Genomic DNA, 22,930 nt, shown 5'->3' with positions numbered 1-22,930 from the left:
GCCTCTGCCCTGCCGGGAGCCTGTGGACACTATCATTCTCTCCTCACGTGACAGGGAACTCAGTGACGTCGCCGTTTGGAGGCTTGGGGGTGCGTTCTGGGCTTTGGAAGTAAAGGAAGCGGAACGCAGTAGGAATGGGAGCCCCAAGGCGGACAGCCGCCCTGAGGAGCCACACGAATCCGCTGCTACCTTCCTGCACACCCACTCACGGCCGACTCCTGGCAGAGGGTTCTGGCGACCCCTGCACTCCCCGCTCTGTTAGTGTGAGCGTCTGGCATCCTGAGCGCCCCAGCCAGCCTAGCCATCCTGATTTCTGTATCAAAGGATGTGGCAAGACCCAAGCATGTGGGGCACCTTGCGTCAGAGGAAGTGGCTTTCTTGTTGCAGCAAAAATTCCAGCACCCATATCAGTAAGTGCTTGGGGGAATGTGACCAAACTTTTATTTTTATTCCACTCCCAGAGTTCATTATGAACCATAAGATATTCAACACAATTATCCTGAAGTTTAAATATAAATTTTAAAACATATTGTGATCTATTGTGTGCAAGTCAACTCTGCCACCCAAGGAAGTGGGAAGTTTAGATTCATTTATTTACTTTCTATGTGCCAAGCACAAGGTAGCCAAGATGACTGTTCTCTTGGAGCTTTCATTATAGTGAGGGATACCTATTTAACCAAGAATATATTAGACAGTAGTAAATCCTATTCAGAGAAAATAAGATTATGTGCTAGAGGGTAACTGAGGTGCTGCTTCTATTGGGTGGTCTGGTCTGGGAAAGCCTCCAGGGTAATGTAGGTAAACCATAAGTAGTTACTGCTGCCATTGTGCCTAGAGTGTTCCTTTTTGGGGATGAGCTCCCAACTTCGAGGCCAAAACAACCAGTTATTAGCTGCATATGTTTCCACAACTATTTTAGTTTACATAGTAAGTGCTCTGGAAATGGTAGCTATTATTTGGATGATGGTAGTAGGTTATGCAATAACCCTTGCTTTGCCAACTGTTTGCTAGGCACTGTGCCAGACCTGGTGATACAGAGAAGAGATACAGTCTCTGCTCATACAGGGAAAGCAGACGTACATACAGTTACGAAAAAAACGTAAATGCTGATGGAGGGTTGGGGGGAGGGGAGGGTCCCAGATTGTTAGAGTCCAAAGGTATGAAAAATTCTCTGGGTGGGGCTCCTCAGGCTTAAAAAAGGCACAGGGCAGTGTTAAGAGAAGTGACTCACATACTAAGATTTGTTTTCATCATAGTGATGTTTTTGTGTGTGGGCATGCTAATCATACTTTCCAAGTTCTCCTCTGAACAAAGACTTGTAGTAAGATTACTGGAAAAATTTCTTAGCCACTCTGGAAAACTCTGTGAAGCTACTATAATTTAATCTGTAAACTAATTTGACTCCAAGCTGTGCCCCACCACTTACTGACATTGTCTATTGGCAGTTTAACCACACTCTTGCCCTGTTATTTTTCTTAGGTTAGAATTAGGAGGAAAATGAGTCCCATCCTAATGTAACCCTATCTCTGGCAAAAATTGTAAAAGTTAAAGGTTGACTAAAGGCCATATGTTTCAAGGTGGAACAAGGTAGAGCATGTTTCTTTGTAAAAGTAGAGAATGTTCCCATATACTTAATATGCAGACAAAGTCAAAGGAACACCAACTGTCCTGCCTGACTCTTGTAGGTAGTTGAGTTTAACCTCTGTACTACACTGAAGGAAGATGTAGTAGCCAGGAGAAGAGTGGAGAGTGGCAGGAATTCGAGAAGCAGAGCAGCAGATGACTGATGCTGAAGGGTGCAAGATAACCTATCTAGTCATTAAAGGATACTTTACACAGGATACTGATAGCCTGCTAGCTTCCAACCTTAAACTACAGTGGGCTAAGCCCCACTGTAGAGGGAAAAGCAAGAAGTGCCATGAGAAAGGAGGAGGGGCCAGGGAGGCATCCCAGGGAGAGACCAGAATGTGGAAAAGGGAGAGTTGCAGAGAGGGTGGAGGCTTTATCAGAAAAAAATGTCTTCTGACAGCTGGCAGGGTTGGGGAGAACTTGAAGTCCTTAGAATTAACTCCTGATTGACAGGAAGGAAGGGTTTGCAGGGGTTTTCAGAGGGCTCTGACTGTTGGCTGATTGATAGTCTCTTCTGTCCTTACTGCTTTGGACGGACTGAAGGAAAAGGTGAAGGGATTGGCAATGGCCATTTGGAAGAACAACAGTACATTAGGTTGTCTCCTCTCTCACTAGGTTGTGAACTCCTAAAGCTTAGACCATGTGTTATTGATAAATATTTGTGACCTGTTAGACATAGTGGTGTGGAGCTAGATTGCACAAAGTATTGAAGAAGCGTTTGGGCACCTTCCTACAGCCACATAGCAAAGCTTCTTGTCCACCTTCTGCTGGAAATAAAAGAGCAATGTGTCCCTGGTTATAATTGTAGCTAGGTAAAAATTCTTATGCATGTGGGAGGAGATATATAAAATTTACCTTCTGCTGGAAATAAAAGAGCAATGTGTCCCTGGTTATAATTGTAGCTAGGTAAAAATTCTTATGCATGTGGGAGGAGATATATAAAATTTGAAATTAATGTTAGGAAGGTGGGATGATGTTTTTAAAACAATTTTTATAAAGCTTTCTTGTTAAATTTGATTTTCTTCTCAGAAAAAAAAAAAAATAGAAAGAGGTATTGGAGTACAGGAAACTGCTGATCAGGGCAGTGCTATCAACCTGCTGTGTGAGTGGGGCTGATAATCTCTCCACTGCTCTTCTTTATCATGTTTAATGTGGGTACTCCTCCCTATCATATCCTCCAACCTGGAAAGAAAGCAAAGTATTGGGCTGGCCAAAAAGTTCATTCAGGTTTTCCCATAAGATCCTATGAAAAACCTGAACGAATTTTTTGGCCAACCCAATAGGATACGTGGGAGTAAAAATGAAAACAAAACAGCTTTTAAAATGCTAAAACGATGAATAGTTCTCAGAGGGGCTTTGGAGCAGTAAGTTCTGACACTTCTTTTCTCAAATAAAGCACTCTTCCTGAAATTTTACTGCTTACACTGAAAGAGACTGTTTAGTAAGTTTCACAAATTATGATTTTTTTGGGGGAAAAATTTACTCATAAATGGTTAAAGGATTAGATTTTAAAGCATGATATAATAAAAACCAAAAGCCAATTTGGAATTGCTTAAAGGATGTTGAGTTAAGTTAACCAATTTTTTTCTGCTTTTAGTTAAGCATAAAAGGCCTGATGCTCTAAAGGAAAAAAATTAAGATTTTTACAGAGTGGGCAGTGAATATCAATTCGTGAAGCTTCATATCTGTGTGTGTGTGTGTGTGTGTATGTATGTATGTATGTGTGTGTATATATATATATATATATATAGAGAGAGAGAGAGAGAGAGAGAGAGAGAGAGAGAGGGAGAGGGAGAGGGAGAGAGAGAGAGAGAGAGAGAAAGAGATTGTCATAGAGAGGAAGGAGGGGAAAGGTAAAGAGAGAAACCAGAGAGCAAAGAATTCATAGGAGCTGGGAAAGGGAAGAAGAAAGAAAAAGGGGAAAAAAAAGAAGTGTTTTGGAGAGGAACCAATCTGAATGCCTGCCTTGCCCAGACTCCTCCTAAGGAAAACTGACCACATGGCCCTGCCACTCTTGCCATCAGTGGTTGCACAGGACTGGGTGTCTGGCTCAAAGGCAATCACCCTACAGACTGCCTAACAGCTTGTGGGGGCCTGGTACACAATGCCTTATTATTGGATCTTCTTTGGGTGGCTGGAATGCAAGAAAACATATTCAGACAGCAGTTCACAGTAGGGGTAGAAGCTGAAAGATGGTCAGGTAAGGTAGTAAGCAGAAGCCATGAGACAGCCAGGAGAAGAGTGGAGAGTGGCAGGAACTCTAGAAGCAGAGCAGCAGATGACTGATGCTGAAGGGTGCAAGATAACCTATCTAGTCATTAAAGGATACTTTACACAGGATACTAATAGCCTGCTAGCTCCCAAACTTAAATTCTTTGAGGCCTAATGCCAGGGTGAACTAAAGCTGGGTGGTGAGAGAAGTCCTCCCCAGGTACAGGCAATCAAGCTATGAATTTTCTGAGAATTTAAAGATGGTGACAATGATAATAATAATATTAACCTGCTTGCTATTATCACCAAGATCTGGCTGTTCCAAGCAATGTTAGTGATACAGTACTCTTAGACAAATCTTGATGCTGGTCTAAATCATAAACAATTGCTGCAGTCACTGTTGAGTTTTAATAATGTATATACCTTAGCTGCAGATTGGCACATTTTAATTACTTATCCTTTATTTTTAAAAAGGTCTTCTACATAGAAGTTAATTTGGAGAATTCTCCATTATATAATCAGCTCTCTCTGTATATAGACCTCATTTATTTCAAGAGTGAATTGGTTGTGGTTCAAGCTGTCTTCTAGCACAGTTTCTGTCTCCAACTCCTGAGGTAATAATTCCTGCATTTAAACAACAGATTTGAAGTAAGCAACAATAGCTCAATGATTATAAAGTTAAAGTAACAACTCAAGGTACTTTATTATGAGTGACCACTTGGAATTTTTGTGTTTAAAATTTAAAACATGTATGTACTATCGTGTCATCTGCAAACAGTGATGGTTTTACTTCTTCCTTTCCTATATAGATTCCTTTTATTTCTTTTTCTTCTCTGATTGCTGTGGCTAAAACTTCCAAAACTATGTTGAATAAAAATGGCGAGAGTGGGCATCCTTGTCTTATTTCTGATCTTAGAGGAAATGCTTTCAGCTTTTCACTGTTGAAAAGCTGTGAGGTTTTCATATATGGAATTTATTTTGTTGAGGTGTGTTCCCTCTATGCCTGCTTTCTGAGGAGTTTTTATCATAAAAGGGTGTTGAATTTTGTCAAAAGCTTTTTATGCATCTATTGAGATGAACATATGGTTTTTATTCTTCAGTTTGTTAGTGTGATGTATCACATTGATTGATTTGCAGATACTGAAGAATTCTTGCATTCCTGGGATAAATCCCACTTGATCATGGTGTATGATCTTTTTGGTATAAAGAAATAAAATATTTATTTAATAAAGAAATAAAATGAATCCAAATAGGAAAGGAAGAAGTAAAACTGTCACTGTTTGCAGATGACATGATACTATACATAGAAAATCCTAAGATGCCACCAGAAAACTACTAGAGCTCATCAGTGAATTCAGATAAGTTGCAGGATAGAAAATTAATATACCGTGTTTTCTATACACTAACAACAACATATCAGAAAGAATTAAGGAAACAATTCCATTTACCATCGCACCAAAGAAAATAAAATACCTAGAAGTAAACCTACCTAAGGAGGCAAAAGACCTGTACTCTGAAAGCTATAAGACAGTGATGAAAGAAATTGAAGACGACACAAACAGATGGAAAGATACACTGTATTCTTGGATTGGAAGAATCAGTATTGTCAAAATGACCATACTAACCAAGGCAATGTACAGATTTAATGCAGTTCTTATCAAAATACCAATGACATTATTTATAGAACTAGTACAAAAAACTGTAAAATTTGTATGGAGACCCAAAGACCCCAAATAGCCAAAGCAATCTTGAGAAAGGACAATGGAGCTGGAGGAATCAGGCTCCCTGACTTCAGACTATACTACAAAGCTATAGTAATCAAACAGTGTGGTACTGGCACAAAAACAACAGATGCATAGATCAATAGAACAGGATAGAGAGGCCAGAAATAAACGCACACACTTATGGTCAGTTAATCTACGACAAAGGAGGCAAGAATATACAGTGGAGAAAAGATAGTCTCTTCAATAAGTGGTGCTGGGAAAACTGGACAGCTGTATGTAAAAGAATGAAATTAGAACATTCTCTAACACCTTATACAAAACTAAACTCAAAGTGGATTAAAGACCTAAATGCAAGACTGGATACTACAAAACTCCTAGAGGAAAACATAGGCAGACACTCTGACATAAATGTAGCAATATTTTTTGGGGACCCATCTCCTAAAGTAAAGGAAATAAAAGTAAAAATAAACAAATGGGACCTAATTAAACTTAAAAGCTTTTGCACAGCAAAGGAAATCATCGACAAAATGAAAAGACAACCTACTGAATGAGAGAAAATATTTGCAAATGATATGACCTATAATGGATTAATATCCAGCATATATAAACAGCTCATAGAACTCAACATAAAAGAAAACAAACAAACAACCCAATTAAAAAATGGGCAGAAGAACTGAAGAGACATTTTTCTAAAGAGGAAATGCAGATGGCCAACAGGCACATGAAAAGATGCTCAACATCACTAATCATCAGGGAAATGCAAATCAAAACCACAAAGAGATGTCACCTCACACTTGTCAGAATGGCTATTATCAAAAAGAACACAAATAATCAATGTTGGCAAGGATGTGGAGAAAAGGGAATCCTTGTACACTGTTGATGGGAATGTAAATTGGTGCAGCCACTGTGGAAAACAGTATGGAGGTTTCTCAAAAAACTTAAAAATAGAACTGCCATAGGACCCAGCAGTTCCACTCCTGGGTATATATCCCCAAATCCCCAAAACAGTAATTTGAAAAGATACATGCACCCCAATGCTCATAGCAGCATTACTTACAATTGTCAAGGTATGGAAGCAACCTAAGTGTCCATCAACAGGTGACTGGATAAAGATGAGGTATATATGTATGGTGGAATACTACTGAGCCATAAAAAATAATGAAAGTTTACCATTTGCAGCAACATGGATGGACTTGGACGGTATTATGCTAAGCGAAATAAGCTAGACAGAGAAAGACAAATATTGTATGATATCACTTATATGTGGAATCTAAAAAATACAACAAACTAGTGAATATAACAAAAAAGGAAGCAGACTCACAGATATAGAGAACAAACTAGTGGTTACCAGTGTGTGTGGGGAGGGGCAGTATAGGAGTGAGGGAGTGGGAAGTATAACTACTGCGTGTAAGATAGGCTCAAGGATGTATTGTACACATGGGGAATATAGCCAATATTTTGTTATAACTGTAAATGGAAAGTAACCTTTAAAAATTTATACAAATAAAAAGTTTAAAACATGTCTACACTGAAAACTATAAAGCATTGCTAAAAGAAATTAAAGAAGATACAAATTAATGGAAAGACATTCCAATTTCATGGGTTGGAAGACTTAAGATGCCAATACTACCCAAAGCAATTTATAGATGCAGTGCAATTCCTATCAAAATCCCAAAGTTATTTTTTTCAGAAATGAAAAAATCCATCCTAAAATTCATATGGAATTCTAAGGGATGTTGATTAGACAAAATAATCTTGAAAAAGAAGGACAAAGTTGGAGGTCTTATTTATTTATTTTATTTCAAAACATGTTACAAACCTATAGGTATCAAAATAGTGTGTTACTGGCAAAGACAGACAAATAGACCAATGGAATAGAATAGACAACACAGAAAAAACCGTTACATATATTGTCAAATAATCTTTGACAAGGGGGCCAAGGCCGCTTGATGAGGAAAGATAGTCTCTTCAACAAGTGGTGTAGGGAAAATTGGACATCCACATGCAAAAGGATGAAGTTGGACTCTTACCTTAGACTATATACAAAAAAAAGTAAAAAGTAAGAAGAAGCTTTTTTAAAAATGAACTGCTATGAAAGCTTCCTTGACCAAAATCTAGCCCATAAACCTCCGTAAGATTACCTGTCAAGGGCAAATGCAAATGCTAAAAGTCTTTTCCACAAATATTAGTAAAAAATCTTTAGTGATCTGAGTGGGTAACCTTAACTTGTTCCATCTGCCAGAAACACAATTTGGATCCAACTGTTCTTTTATAAACTAGTGAGTTTTGTGTTCTCGTACATGTCTTATGGCCAAAATTTGCAAATGAAAACGGTAAGGTTTCTCTTTGCATCTGTATCTTTATGTATGTCTGTGTATGTATGCTATGTATATGTGATACTTTTCTACCTTCAGATGGTATTGCCAAAAGTAACTTGTAAAAGAGCTCTATTTAATTTGCTTTAAAAAAGTGCTTATATAAATTAAGACTAGTCAAATGGGCTTATGTTGTCTCTATTACATATTTAGTTATAAAATTATGAATTCATAATCTAAGAACAAAAATATAATAAAAATAAATTGTTTAATGTTTGTAAAGCACAGAAGTAAACAGAGAGAGAGAGAGAAAAGCCACATGTTTAACTTTTTAGATACTTTGTTTCCGTGATGTTTGTGGTTTTTTATATATATATTCATTTTATATATGTGATTCATTTTCAACAATGATTGTTTTATAAAATATGTCTGCTTAAACGTAGTTTCCAAAATATTTTTGGTAACTTGAATCCTTAGTTACAATAAATTAAATTAAATGATGATATTCATTGAATATCTAGGTCATTTCCAAGTAAGATAAAATACTGAAACAGTAAATGCTAAACATATCTAATTTTAGCTTCTTATTACAGAGAGAGAAGAGATAGTTAGGTCTGTTAATAACATATTCTTCTAGCCACACTGAAAAAAAGAAGTCTATTAAGAAATTCATATGCATCTAGAAATTATGAAATGATGTATTTATAAATTTTCCAGTTTACTACAGAAGTTAGTATGTGACAAACAGTTCACAATTGCCTGATTCTTAGTTTTCACTGAAAATCAGCATTACTAAGAGTTAAAAATTTAGATCAACACATGTAACTAAAAGTACTAGAAATAATAATAACAAAAACTATGCATGCAAGTATACAAGTAAAGTAGGATATGATTTTGATTAAAAAAAAAGATATGAGGTATAAAGTTGTGTTTTTGTTAAGGAAAATGGAAAGAAATTTTGTCCTAGTTTAGAGGTTATTTAAAGTTGGTTCAGAATTTTTTTAAAAAGAGGAGAATAAAGGACAAAAACTAAATGGTTATAGAGAGTTGGGAAGAAGAGAAAGAAGGAGAGAGAAAACTTTATCTTATGTAATCAAGCTGGCTAAAAATTAAATGAAATTATTATAAGGATTTAAAAAATAAGCTTCACAATCAGTAGTGTCCCTATGCAAAACTAAAATTTAATTTTATTTCTCTGTTAAAATGACAAAGTTTTCTTGAATTATTGGTCTGCTCTTAATAAGAGACTATAAAACTTTCTTTACCTTTTAAGTAATCCTACCTAGGATACCATGTTTTGTTTTTTTGATTTTTTTTGGTCTTATCTATTTTCTGTGCTTTATTGTTGTCTTTAACAGGGCTTTGATTACTTAACAAAAACTGAATTTTCTCAATATTAAAAGAGCTAAGGATTTTTGTTCATTTGTTTTTAACAGCTACGTAATGTTCTGTATTTGCCTTCAAAATCTTTAGTTGTCACTTTGGTTAATCATGTCACAATTACCTGTGATCCTATTTAATCCTGTGTTTTAAACCTTTGACATTTTTGACAAACTTCCCAAAATCAAGTTCTAAATGAAGTCTGTTGACCTTGAACTAACTTTGGGAATTTTTTGGAGAGCCCCAGAATATCTCAAGAGATTTGTTCTCTCTCCTTATAAAAAGAGAGATATTAAACTATTTAGGCTTATTTGGTATGTCAAATTACATGGGAAGCATAGTCAAGTAAGAAGTGATGTTTGGCCTTTCTGGGTTATATTTGTGTGGATATATATTATTAATGTAAGTGTTCCAGAAATTGTATGGAATCTTAGCAATCTGAAATGTCCTGGTATAATGTTATAGTCAAATTCCAGTTATCATCTTAAAATGTATGTCACATAAATAACAAAATTTTCTTGTCTATTGTATATAAATGAACTCTTATTAGATCCTTAACCATGGCTATTTTTAAGTCTTTTGTCATTCACAGTTATTGTTTTACTCTGATGCTTTCCTGAAAGCTTTTGCAAGCAGCTATGATCCAAAATTGCTTGTCCTCAAAGAGATTAATGGAAAGGAACCTGACAAATACTCTAGAATACAGAATTCTGATAACTTTTAATATCACACCATTGTACTGGGTATGAATTTTCAGAACTCTAATGGAAAAATTGGTGGATTCATAAAACTGCAAACCCAATATTAAACATAATAACAATTACATGGCACTGAATGAACTGATGAGGATGATTATAATTTTTATGAGTTTTTGTTTGGAACATTGCTGGTTCTTTAATATTTTGTTTTTCAGATTTAAGAAAATGTTCTCCTCTTTTCTCTTAGCTATCTCTAACTTACAGCAACTTGTTAAGTTAGGAAAACGTGTGGACAAAGGTGAAACAATGACTTTTTCTCCCTACCTGATCCCTCCAGAATTTGGAAAAGCTTACTGAATATTCTTATTTTTGTGACAGTTTAATTAGTTTTATAAATTCAATAAGAATCTGTTCTCCTCATAACAGGACACAATTGGAAGCATTGGTTATATTACTGAGGCTTTGACTGGAATGTCATATTTGAGAATGATGCATAGAATCAGATCTGACCAGATAGCTTTAAGGAAGTAAGGTTGACTTTAATGAGCTAATAAAGACCACTTTGAAAAACCAACTTGTGTCTTGCTTATAGTGTTCTCACCTCACAGTGAGTAAGGGAGATCGCTACCTGGCAGGCCCAGGAACCTCAGAATACTTTTGGGACCTTAAGAAGAGAGGAATTCACCCAAATCCATAGGTGTTACAGGCGAAGTCTTGTGGTGACTCCTTGACTTGGCTTCCTAGCCTTGAGATGCTTTTAAAAGCCCAAATCTGAGGTTCCTTATGAAAAGTTCCAGCAAAGCAAACTCAAAAGACCCTTGGTCAGTCATGATTCTTGCTGCACTTACATAAGTAATCAGGCCAAATTTAATGAGATTAGACTTATTTTGAAAACAAATTTGTCTTACTGTAGACAGAAAAATTATCAGTGCTAGAAAAAGTGGCACACTCTTGTGGATATTAGATTCTAGCCCTGTTCATTGTCTTTGAGATTTTATTATTTACCTATAAACTGTACTGGATCCTGAATTCTTCAAGCTTCCTCCAACACCTGGCTACAGCTCTCCAAATTATTGTTTTCAATTTTTCTCCCAACCTTCTACACTTGGAATCACTAAGAACTACAACTGCCCTTTTTCCAAAGCACTGCAAGTTGCAGCTGGATGAATTGATATGAACTTCAGAGAAATCACCACAACAAATGTGATATATGGACATCCTTCATGCCTGCTGCTATGTAGGCCACTCAGAAAGTTTGCCAGAACACCCAACACCAACATTATAGGCATTCAAACTACAAACCAGGAAATTCATCAAAGACTGCCACTGCCATCCTCACTCCACCATCAAATGAAGCCCCATATCTAGATATAGTCTTTACTGGCTGCCCTCCAGACTAAAAAATTTAGTTTATAATTCGCTCCTGTCATTAAAATTTGTTTTTAAAAACATTTCCATAGGAATGCCTCATTAAATACCTGATTGCTTGCACGTACAGAGGCCAAATTTAGGTGGAGGCCCATCTGCAACACTGACTCCTTAAGTGAAACACAACTGTTTAACTGGACTGACCTATTCCCAAGACTAAGAGACTGATTAATTAAGATATGGGACAATGTAATTAGATTTGTTCTTTTCTGCTTGTTCCAATTTATGGTTTTCTTCTCCTTGGCTTGATCTCTTATCTCACAACATCTAACTCAAGTCTTTCTGCAGTGACTAACTCAGCCTTTAACATATGAAACTTTCCAGGACTTCCCTGGTGGCACAGTGGTTAAGAATCCACCTGCCAAAGCAGGAAACGTATGTTCGATCCCTGGTCCGGGAAGATCCCACATGCCGCAGAGCAACTAAGCCCGTGCACCACAACTACTGAGCCTGCACTCTAGAACACGTGAGCCACAACTACTGAGCCTGCGTGCCACAACCACTGAAGCCCGTGCGCCTAGAGCCCATGCTCTGCAACAAGAGAAGCCACTGCAATGAGAAGCCTGCACACTGCAATGAAGAGTAGCCCCTGTTCACCGCAACTAGAGAAAGCCTGTGTGCAGCAATGAAGACCCAATGCAGCCAAAAATAAATATAAAATAAATTTATTTAAAAAAATATATGTATGAAATTTTCCGAAGATAAAGTTTCAAATGGGAAACTGAAGGAAACCAGAATGTCACCTCAAAATATGCCTCTTTCTTTGACATAAAAATTATTTTGAGCTGAAGGCAATTAAGAAACATCAAAGTCAGAAAAACCTGCCTCTTTCTTCCTAAAGACAGTATATAAATTCTCCTTTTGCTGGAGACAGACTCTTAGCTCAGAGATGGCACCAGAGAAACCTGCAAGCAAACTTTACTCCATTAGTTTCCTCACATATATTTACCTTCCCACAGCTCACCACTCTTGGAAGCCTAAAACAACTTTCCTCTGTCCTGCCATTTCTGTACTAATTTATTTCTCCTTGTTGAAGATGCTATGTAAGCCACAGTTCTAAGCGAGTATCTATCCATCTTCCATCCAGCCAGGTGCCTCGGGGAAGCTGACCTTACCTCCAGCTCCAGAGATAGTCCTAATTGGTCCAAGATAATCCAGCATTACCTGGGAACTTATTAGAAATGCAGATTATCAGGCCCCACGCCAGACCTACTGAATCAGAAACTGGGGATTGGACCCTGCGATAATATGTTTTAATAAGTCTTCCAGGGGATTCTGATGCTACAGACTAAAACAAAACCATGCCATTAATCGGGATTGGTTCAGGGACAGGCATTTGATCTAACTCTTTCTAATGAGACGTGGCATCCACTAGGGCAACTTCTGGGAAAAGTGTCCTTGCTCCTAAGTGAAAACCAAAGGGAGTCATTTTTTCATCTTCCTCTGAGAATTGTGCCTGGCTGCTTGGAAATATTGCAGTCATGTTTATAAAAGACCAGGAATGACATCACACCAAGAGTGGCAGAGCAGAAAGATGGGAAAAAAATCTGGATTCTTAATAACATGATTGAACTACAACCCATCCTGAAACTTATTCTACCTCAAGACTTCCTGCTGAGTCAAGAAATACCCATATTGTTAAAGATAATTTGGATCAGGGTTTCTGTTACTTGCTGTCAAAAGTCTGATAAATTAGACTTACTAATAGTTTACTTTGGATTTAAAAATTTTTATTCATTAGTGAAAATGACACAAGATTTATTTTATTTTATTTTTGCTAGCATTGGTAGTCAGGATAAACTTCTTAATAAAGTAAATTGGGAAGTTTGTCCTAATTTTTATTATCTGAATAATTTAAATAGTTCAGGAATTATCTGTTCTTTAAGATATGTTGGACTTTCTGGTAAAACAGTCTGGAACCAATGCTTGTTTTGAAGTTAGAACTTTTGGTACGTTTTCAAGTTCTCTGATTATTGGGCTAATTTTCTCTCTTCAAGAGTCAATATTAGTAATTTATATCTTCCAAAGTGTGTCTATTTCATGTAGATTTTCTAAGTTATTGGCGTATGTTGGAAATTTTATAATTTAAATCTATTTTTGGTTATATTCCCTTTCTCATTGTATGTGTTTTTATTTCCTCTCCCTTTTTCTTGGTTCTACTTACTAATGATTTTTATGTTGTAGTTTTCAAAGATAAAACAAGAACAAAACTATTGTTTTATTTATCAGGTCTATGCAGTTTTGCTATGCTTTCTAAGTTAATTAATTTCTACTTTTATTTTACTTAGTTTCTTTCTCCTATTCTCTGTTGGTTTATTTTGATGTTCTCTTTTTAGTTTCTTGAATTGAATGCTTAAATCATTTACTTTGTCTTCTATGTGTTAATCAGATCACTAAAAATTCTGAATTTTTCTTTCAGTTAAGCTTTGGTGGTATCCCATTAGTTCTGAAATGTGGTGTGTTTTTAAATTTCTAAACATTCTGTATTTTAGCACTGATTTCTACTTTAACCCAAGAGTTATTAGAAAACTGTTTTATAATGTTCATGGGATTAGATTGGGTTTGCTACCTTTTTCTTATTAATTTCTCGTTTTCTTGCAATATGATCTGTACCTTTGGAAGCATACTGAGATTTTATTTGCAACCTAGACCTTGATAAGTGTTTATCAATGCTTCATGGCCATTTAAAAAGAATGAATAGTCTCTGTTTAAAGACTATGACAAATATTTGCCTGTGTACACCTGTCTTTCTGTCTGTCCATCAATCTATTATTGTTTCCCCATTCCTCCCTATCTACTAAAGCTTATTAATGTCTTCCTTCTTTTCCTTACTCTTTCTCTTTCTACAGCATCAATCTCTGCTTCTCCACTGCTCATTCTATTAGCATACAAACATGCCCTCATACAGTTCTGTCTAATAGGGATATAAGGTGAGCCACATATGTAATTTAAAATTTTATGATAGACACCTTAAAAAAGTGAAAAGAAAAAGTAAAACTAATTGTAATATATTTTATTTAACCCAATATATATAAAATATTATCATTTTAACATGCAATCAACATAAAAATTATTAACAAGATATTTTATACTTTTTTGTACTAAGTTTTAAAAATCTGATACATTATTTACACTTATAGCACATCTCAGTTTTGCAATAGTCACATTTCAAGTGTTCAACAACTACCTGTGACTAGTGGTTCCCATATTAGACAGCTCAGTTTAAAAGTCCTACCTTGATTCAACATTTCCTCCTGCTACAACTCACTTCTCTGTTCCTTTCTCTTTTTCTTCCTCTACCCATTAAAACTCATCTCGTTAAATCCAATAGAATTAGTGTTTGACAGAACTGACTACTTTTTGGGGAACCACTTCTCACTCTGCTTCCATAACACCAAACTCTCCTGATTTTTTTCGCTTCTCTCACTGGTTAATCTGTCTCCTTTACTGACTCCTCATCTTTTCCCTGATTTCTAAGTGTTGGAGCTTCACAAGCACATTCCTTGACCCTTTTATCTAACTACAGTTTCTCTGTAAGTGATGTCATCTAGTCCTATGACCTTAAATAACAACCACATGCTGATGCCCATTTTTATCTTAAGCCAACCTCAAGATTTGCATTGCCATCTATCTGCCATTTTGACCTCTGTCATAAACATATGAAATATGTCCAAGATGTAATTCATAATTCCCCACCTCCCCCACCAAACAAACTCATTTGATACAAGACTGAATATCCCCAGTTTTCCCCTTCTCTCTTAAGAGAAAGTCATCCTGAGTCCTCCTTTAACGCACCTCCAAAAGGACTCGACATCAAGTACAAGTGATTCTGCCTCCCAAGTATATCTTGTAATTGTTTATCTCTCTCCATCTTTACTCCTAGTCTCTGTATTCAGGTGTTCCAGTTATTAATTTATTTTCCTTTAGCTCCAAATCTACCTTTCTTTGTCCTACTTTATGATCCTCGAGCTATACTCTGCAAACTACATTTTTTTCTCTGCCAGATGTTGGGTTTGGCCAGTTGGGGGTGAAGAGTGTGCTGAAGGGATTCTCAAAGCTGAAGAAGGAGGCACTTATCTTGATTTTTTTTCTCCACATGACAGTGAATGAATCAGCATACAGCTGGCCCTGGCGGTATTCCTTGTGGTGGTGGATTGCTCCCATGGTTCCAGCTGGTAAATGTCCTCCAGAAGCTTTCTTCTTCATCCTAGCGGTGGGTGACATGTTTCTGAGCCTTCCCCCTTAGAGGCCTGAATCTTAGCCTGGTACAGCCGTTCTCTACATTTTGAAGTTTCCTCCTTGTTTACCTTTCCCTTGGCCTTAAGAGTGATAGCTGTAGTCTGTGTTTGCCATCTCTATTCCCATAAAATTCTCTTCCGCTCTTTTAGTAGCTAATCACCTTTTCACCAAGTGAACGATTCTTTATATTATGCTTCCTCTGTTTGAAGTGCTGTGTGGTTTCTGACTGAACCCTAACTGAAATAGAAATTGGTACTAGGAGTAGTTCTAGGAGAAAAACTCTCAAAGATTGCTTTCTGTTGTTGGTTTGGTCTGAGCCTCTTGCCAAGGGGAGATGCAGTGCTAGTTATACACGACATTCAGCAGCATCACAATCAAATAACCACACGTGTTGACTGTGATGAAGTGCATGTGCTTTGGGGGCTCAAGTGCCTGCTGCACCTGACTCAAGTGGCAGTAGTGATCACTGTAAGGACCTTGCTGCAGGTTAGATACTTCTGAGTACAGTGAGTCCTTACAGAAAGAAAATGAAAATCTCAGGACCTTAAACTCTTCGTTCAATTCTTGATCTGAGGACCAGAGAGCTTCCACAGCAGCCCTAAAATGATTTTTTTTTTTATAGTCACAGGGCCGATATTATTGAAAATCAAATGCAAAATTTAATTGTGCAGATTGCAGAATTACATCAGTTGAATTCACAGCCTTGCAAAGTGTTCCATGTGAACATTAGGTCATTAGTCAGAAAGGAATGACGTCCTAAAACTTGAAATGAGGAGTTTTGGCTGGACTCAAAAAAAGCTGAGAATATTGAGTCACTCTTAGTCCCCCTTGCCTGTACCTCTGTATCTGAGGAGTCTTTTTCTCCCTCAAAAACCTACAATTACCTCACCTGGAGCAGACACCTCACAAAAGAGAGGATGCCCATCCTCCTTAAAACCTACCCCAAACACTCCTATTGTCATTAGACCCATAACTAGGGTTGAGTTTCAGCATGTTCTGGTGGCCTGGAAGTGGTAGAAGTCCCTGAGTATAACTGGTGCTGAGTCCAGGTTCCCAGATTTGCCCCTTCTTCCAGGAACCACTATTTGCTCTGTAGAGTGAATATGGACTAAGATAAGCTCAATAAACACTTGGCTCCAGATTCTCAGCCAATGTCTTTCAACACCATGGCTTCAAAAACTATTTGAGAGGTAATTTTCAGGCTCTATCAATAGAAGCATTCTCCTTAAACACATATGGTAACTATTGTTTGATTCTGGACCTGTCAGCATTGTTTCTCTTTGATAGCTTTCAGACCACATGGGTGATACTTAGGTGGCATATAGATATTGGTGGGAGAAATGAGGCATTGGCAGAGGCAGTTTCTCTTTCTCTGAGACTTTCTCCTGAACTTCCTGGGCACTGAGTCATCTTTAGCAAATGGCTGGGATTTAGCTGTTGAAATAAAGGATCTCTATGTTCCAAGCAGAAGGAAAGCAGTCCTTAGATACTGAGCTCAAGTGTCTCTGAACTAAATTCCTTCATTTTTCAGGAAGCCAGACAATTAAGGTTATATAAGCAAAGTATTTACATGTATTATGCAGTCAATGACACTCTTTTCCAAGGGTCCTCGTGGGCAGATAGGTTTATTTTGCAATTAACAATCAAAACCTTTTGTGAAATTTAGATTTGTGGATTGGAAGCGCAGAATTTCATCTTATACCTCTGGTTTATTTTTCGTGTGTACCCACTAAGGTATGTAGTCAGTTATTGTCAATAAGTATTCAGCCTTCATTTCCATCTTGTGTTGGCTGAGAGTACAGTTCCACCAAAAACCAAACCGTGGGTTTGAGCCTAATGGACATCTGTCAATCCTGCTCTGTTCCATGGCCCTATCTCTGGGATCAACATCCTGGTCATAAAGGGAGCTGGGTAGGCTATATGGCTGATTCATATTAATAGAGGATAAGCAATAGAAAGTGCACATTTCTGATTGGAGGAGCTGGGAAGGAGTATCATTGGTGTTGTCCTTTTTTATATAAAAACAGGTTTGCTTAATATTTAAAGAGCTAAAGCTATTTACAAGTTAAAACTTATTCATATATCTCATTTCTCTCCCCTTTTTCCTGTTCATTCATTCATTCATTCATTCATTGAATAAGCATTTCCCTCTCTAAGTGCAAGGCACTGTGCAAGGTATTGGTATATGGCCTCAATGAACTTATAGTATAATGTTCTCTTTCCTAATCTCTTCTCTACTTTTTCATCCCTTTGTCCTCCTCTTTCCCCTAAACATTTCTTCTTTCCCATCCCCTTTTTCTTTTATACATTATTATTCAAGCATATGATAAATTCCTTTTTTCTTTTTTTGCTTAAAGAAACAGCTAACTCAAATCAGGAAAGTCTGAGTAGTTCTTACAGCAATGATGGGCTGCAATCCTGCATTTTACCTTTGTCACCAACAATACCTGCTAGTGGGGCAGTTGGAGACTTGGGGTAGTACAAGCAATGAGACCCTTACCTTACTGAGATCAGTTCCATGATGATGGACTCTAAGCGCTAATCATGTGCTATTTCAAAGTCTATCTTTGTCCTCCTCCAGCATAAGTACAACCCCTACTTCCCTTAGAAATAATTTGAGTTTTAGGGGATTTTCTCTGCCCAGCTACCTTGCCCAAGCCTAGAAAATTTAGTCACACAGAGGCATGTCGCCCAATGAAGAGAGTTTGGAATTGCTCCATAAACACAATCTGTGAAAACATAAAGGTGTATGTTTACTCTTCATCTAGAATGGACTATGTAGGGTTGGGGACCCTGGTTTTGTGTCTTCTCATGATTGCATAGCACATGACCTGCTTTACTTGCCCAATAAATCTGTTGTAATTACTTAATAAATATTTACTGATAGCAATGAATAAAAATTAAGAATCTAGGCTGGTTATTTCAGTGGTCAAGGGGACAAATTCTGTGAGAACAAACTTTTCCACCTTCTCTTCCAAGCTGGAGTTTGTTTTTGTACTTCAGCTTTGGGTCCTCAACTGGAGCCAGAAACTGTGGGTCAAAGGATTATATAACCACTGATAATAAACAAGGCCAGAGATGGGAACTATGCATACCCCAGCCTGTTTTATAATAGGTGTTTAGTGAAGACATAATATATAGATTATCTTGGTCCATACTCACTCTGAAGAGCAAGTAGTGTTTCCCTGGAAGAAGGGGCAAATCTAGGAACCTGGGCTCAGCACCAGTTATAGGTAGAGAACTGCTGCCACTTCCAGGCCACCAGAACATGCTGAAAGTTAACCCTTGTTATGGGTCTAATGGCAATAGTGGGTGTTTGGGATAGGTTTTGAGGAGGATGGGCATCCTGTCTTTTGTGAGGTATCTGCTCCAGGTAAGGTAATTGTAAGGTTTTTGTGTATTGGGGAAGGCTCCTCAGATCCTCAGATACAGAAGAGCAAGCTCCTTTTTAAAAAAAAAAAATTGAGGTATAATTGACACATAGCATTATATTAGTTTCAGGTGTACAGTGTAATTATTTGATAATTGTATGTATTGCAAAATTGTCACCACAATAAGTCTAGTAAACATTGTCACTGGACATAGAGAATTTTTTTCTTGTGATGAGACTGCAAGCTATGTTTTTTTCTAGAATCTTATTAGTTTTAGATTTTACATTTGGGTCTGTGAGTTGATTTTGTATAAGGTGTGGGATATTGATCAAGATCTATATTTCTTATGTATGTGTATACATATACATATATATATATAATACATATATTATTTGCTTCTAAATGTTCAAATGTTCCAGCACCATTTGTTAAAAGTACCATAATTTCTCTGCTGAACTCTTTTGTAGCTTTGTCAATAATCCACTGACCATAAATACAAGGATTTATTTCTAGACTCTCAATTCTATTTCATTGATCTATATTCCTATCTTTTTGACATTATCATACTGTCTATAAGTCTTGAAATTAGGTGGTGTGAGATCTCCAACTCTGTTCTTTTTCTATTTGTGTGTGTGTGTGTGTGTGTGTGTGTGTGTGTGTGTGTTTAAACTATTCTGGTTCCTTTGGCTTTCCATATAAAATTTTAAATTAGCTTGTCTGTATCTATAAAAAAAAGTCCTGCTGGAATTTTGATGGTGATGGCCTTGACTCTATATGTTGGTTTGGGGAGAAACAATTTCTTAATAATACTGAATCTTCCAATTCATGAATACTGTATGTCTCTGCAATTTTTAAGATCTTCTTTTGTTTCTCTCATCAGTCTTTTGTAGTTTTTAGCATATAGATTCTGCACATATTTTGTTAGTTTATACCTAAGTACTTCACTTATTTTTGGTACTATTGTAGATGGTATTTTTAAAATTTCAAATTTCAATTGTTGTATTAGCAATAAGATTGATTTGTATATTGGTATGTATCCTGCTACCTTGCTAACTGATTTATTAGTTTTAGGATTTTTTGTAGATTCTTTGAAATTTTCGACATGGGCAATTTTGTTATCTATAAATAAAAATATTTTTGTTTCATACCTTCTAATCTATTGGGTGGGGCAAAAAGTGCCTTCAGTTTTTAAGTAAAAATAAAAGACACATTTTTCATTTTCACCAAGAACTTTACTGAACAACATACTCACCCTTTTGTTCTACTACCTTCTGCCATTTTCCAGGCAACTTCATAATTCCATCTTCCCAAAACTTTTTATCTTTTTGAGCAAGGAACCGTTCCAGGTACCTTTAACAGTCGTCCAGGGAATTGAAGTTTTTTCCATTAAGAGAATTTTGTAAAGACCTAAATAAGTGGAAATCCGAAGATGCGATGTCTGGTGATTACGAAGGATGAATCAGAACTTCCCAGCCAAGCTGTAACAGTTTTTGCCTGGTCATCAAAGAAACATGAGGTGTTGCCGTTATCCTGATAGAAGATTATGTGTTTTCTGTTGACTAATTCTGGATGCTTTTTGTCGAGTACTGCTTTCGGTTGGTCTAATTGGGAGCAGTACTTGTTGGAATTAATTGTTTGGTTTTCTGGAAGGAGCTCATAATAGAGGACTCCCTTCCAATCCCACCATATGCACAACATCACGTTCTTTGGATGAAGACCGTCCTTTGGTGTGGTTCATTTCGCTTGCCCCACAATCTCTTCCGTTCCACATTATTGTACAGTACCCACTTTTCATCGTCCGTCACAACTTGTTTTAAAAAAAGAACGTTTTCGTTATGTTTCAGTAGAAAATCGCATGTGGAAATATGGTCAAGAAGGTTTTTTTCGCTTAACTTATGTGGAACCCAAACATCAAAGCAATTCACATAACCAAGCTGGTGCAAATGACTTTCAAAGCTTGATCTGGATATTTTGAGAATGTCGGCTATCTCCCGCGTGGTATGACGTTGATTGTTCTCATTTATTGTTTCGATTTGATCACTATCAACTTCAACTGGTCTACCCGACTATGGAGCATCGTCCAGCAAGAAATCTCCAGCACGAAACTTTGCAAACCACTTTTGACACATTCGATCAGTCACAGCACCTTCACCATACATTGCACAAATCTTCTTGTGCATTTCAGTTGCATTTTTACCCTTCTTGAAATAATAAAGCATAATATCCTGAAAATGTTGCTTTTTTTCTTCCATCTTCAATATTAAAATAGCTATACAGGGCTTCCCTGGTGGCGCAGTGGTTAAGAATCTGCCTGCCAATGCAGGGGACAGGGGTTTGAGCCTTGGTCCAGGAAGATCCCACATTGCTGTGGAGCAACTAAGCCCGTGTGCTGAGCCTGCGAGCCACAACTACTTAGCCCATGTGCCACAACTACTAAGCCCATGTGCCACAACTACTGAAACCCATGCACCTAGAGCCTGAGCTCCGCAACAAGAGAAGCCACCGCAGTGAGAAGCCCGTGCACTGCAACAAAGGTAGCCCCCGCTCACCACAACTAGAGAAAGCCCACACACAGCAACGAAGACCCAATGCAGCCAAAAATAAATAAAATAAATAAATTTTTAAAAAATGGCTCTACGAAAATTCACCAATTCTGATAAGTCTTTTTTTAAATGCACACTGGTATGACAGCTGTCACATACAATCTAATAAAATGGTTTCGAATGAAGTTAAAGACAACTAAGTGCTACCAGAACCATCTTACAGAAAAAAACCAAACAAACATTTTGGCCCACGCAGTATATGTCTTTTACCTCTTTTTATTGCGTTATTATACTGGCTAGGACTTTCAGTACCATTTGACTAGGAGTAGTAAGAGAGGGCATTCCTTCCCTGTTCTCAATTTTAGGGGGAAAGCATTTAGTCTCATCATTAAGTGTGAAGTTCCCTGTAGGTTTTTCATAGATACCTCCTTTTAGATTAAGGAAGTTCCTTCTATTCCTAGTCTGCTGAGATTTTTTATTATAAATGGATATTGAATTTATTCTAATACTTTTTCTGCATCCAGTAAGATGTTTATGTGATTATTATTCTTTAGACTGTTGATATGGTAAATTACATCAATTGCTTTTCAAATGTTGAACACACCTTGCGTTCCTTGGAGCAACCCCACTTGGTTGTGACATATCCCTCTTATATACTGTTGAATTCAATTTGTTAATATTTTGTAATATTTTTGTATCTATGTTCATGAGGGATATTGGTTTGAAAGTTTCTTAATTGTAATGTCTTTATCAGGTTTTATCATTTAATGCCAACCTCATAAAATGAGTTGAGAAGTATTGCCTCCCCTTTTTGGGGAAGAGATTGTGTAGAATTGTTATTTCTTCTATCAGTGTTTGATAGACTTCACCATGTGGCCTGGAGTATCCTTTATGGAAGGCTTAAAACTACAAATTCAATTTCTTTAATAGAAATATATCTATTTCTTCCTGTGTGGGTTTGATAGTTTGTTTATCAAAGAATTGGTTCATTTCATCTACATTATCAAATTTATAGACGTAGAGTTTTCCCTAGAATTCTGTTATTATCTTTTCAATGTCTGTGGGATCAGTAGTGATGTCCCTTCTTTCATTCCTGATGTTAGTAGCTCATGTTCTTTCTATTACTCTTGTTCAGTTTGACTAGAGGTTTATCAATTTTACTGAACATTTCAAAGCACCAGCTTTTGGTTTCATTAATTTTCTCTATTATTTGTTTTCTTTCTGTGAAAAATGCCTTTGGAATTTTGATAGGAATTGAATTGAATCTGTATATTGCTTTGAGTAGTATGGACATTTTAACAATATTAATTCTTCTGATTAATTCCACGATTATGCAATATCTTTCCATTTATTTGTGTCTTCTTCAGTTTTTTTCATCAGTGTCTTATAGTT

At 36.9% G+C, this 22,930-nt stretch overlaps 1 long non-coding RNA gene across 1 annotated transcript; it reads left to right on the top strand.

The window, feature by feature from the left end:
• The first annotated feature begins 59 nt into the window (after positions 1–59).
• LOC132423636 (uncharacterized) lies at positions 60–21,216 on the top strand. The gene is made up of 3 exons (XR_009519022.1): positions 60–410; positions 15,489–15,598; positions 20,281–21,216. It is a non-coding gene; the product is annotated as an uncharacterized lncRNA (long non-coding RNA).
• The last annotated feature ends 1,714 nt before the right edge of the window (positions 21,217–22,930 follow it).

The sequence above is a fragment of the Delphinus delphis genome, chromosome 1, assembly GCF_949987515.2.
Source record: "Delphinus delphis chromosome 1, mDelDel1.2, whole genome shotgun sequence".
In the NCBI taxonomy this organism is placed as follows: domain Eukaryota; kingdom Metazoa; phylum Chordata; class Mammalia; order Artiodactyla; family Delphinidae; genus Delphinus; species Delphinus delphis.
Note: the sequence above shows the minus strand (reverse complement) of the source record. Positions and strands in the feature narration are given on the sequence as shown.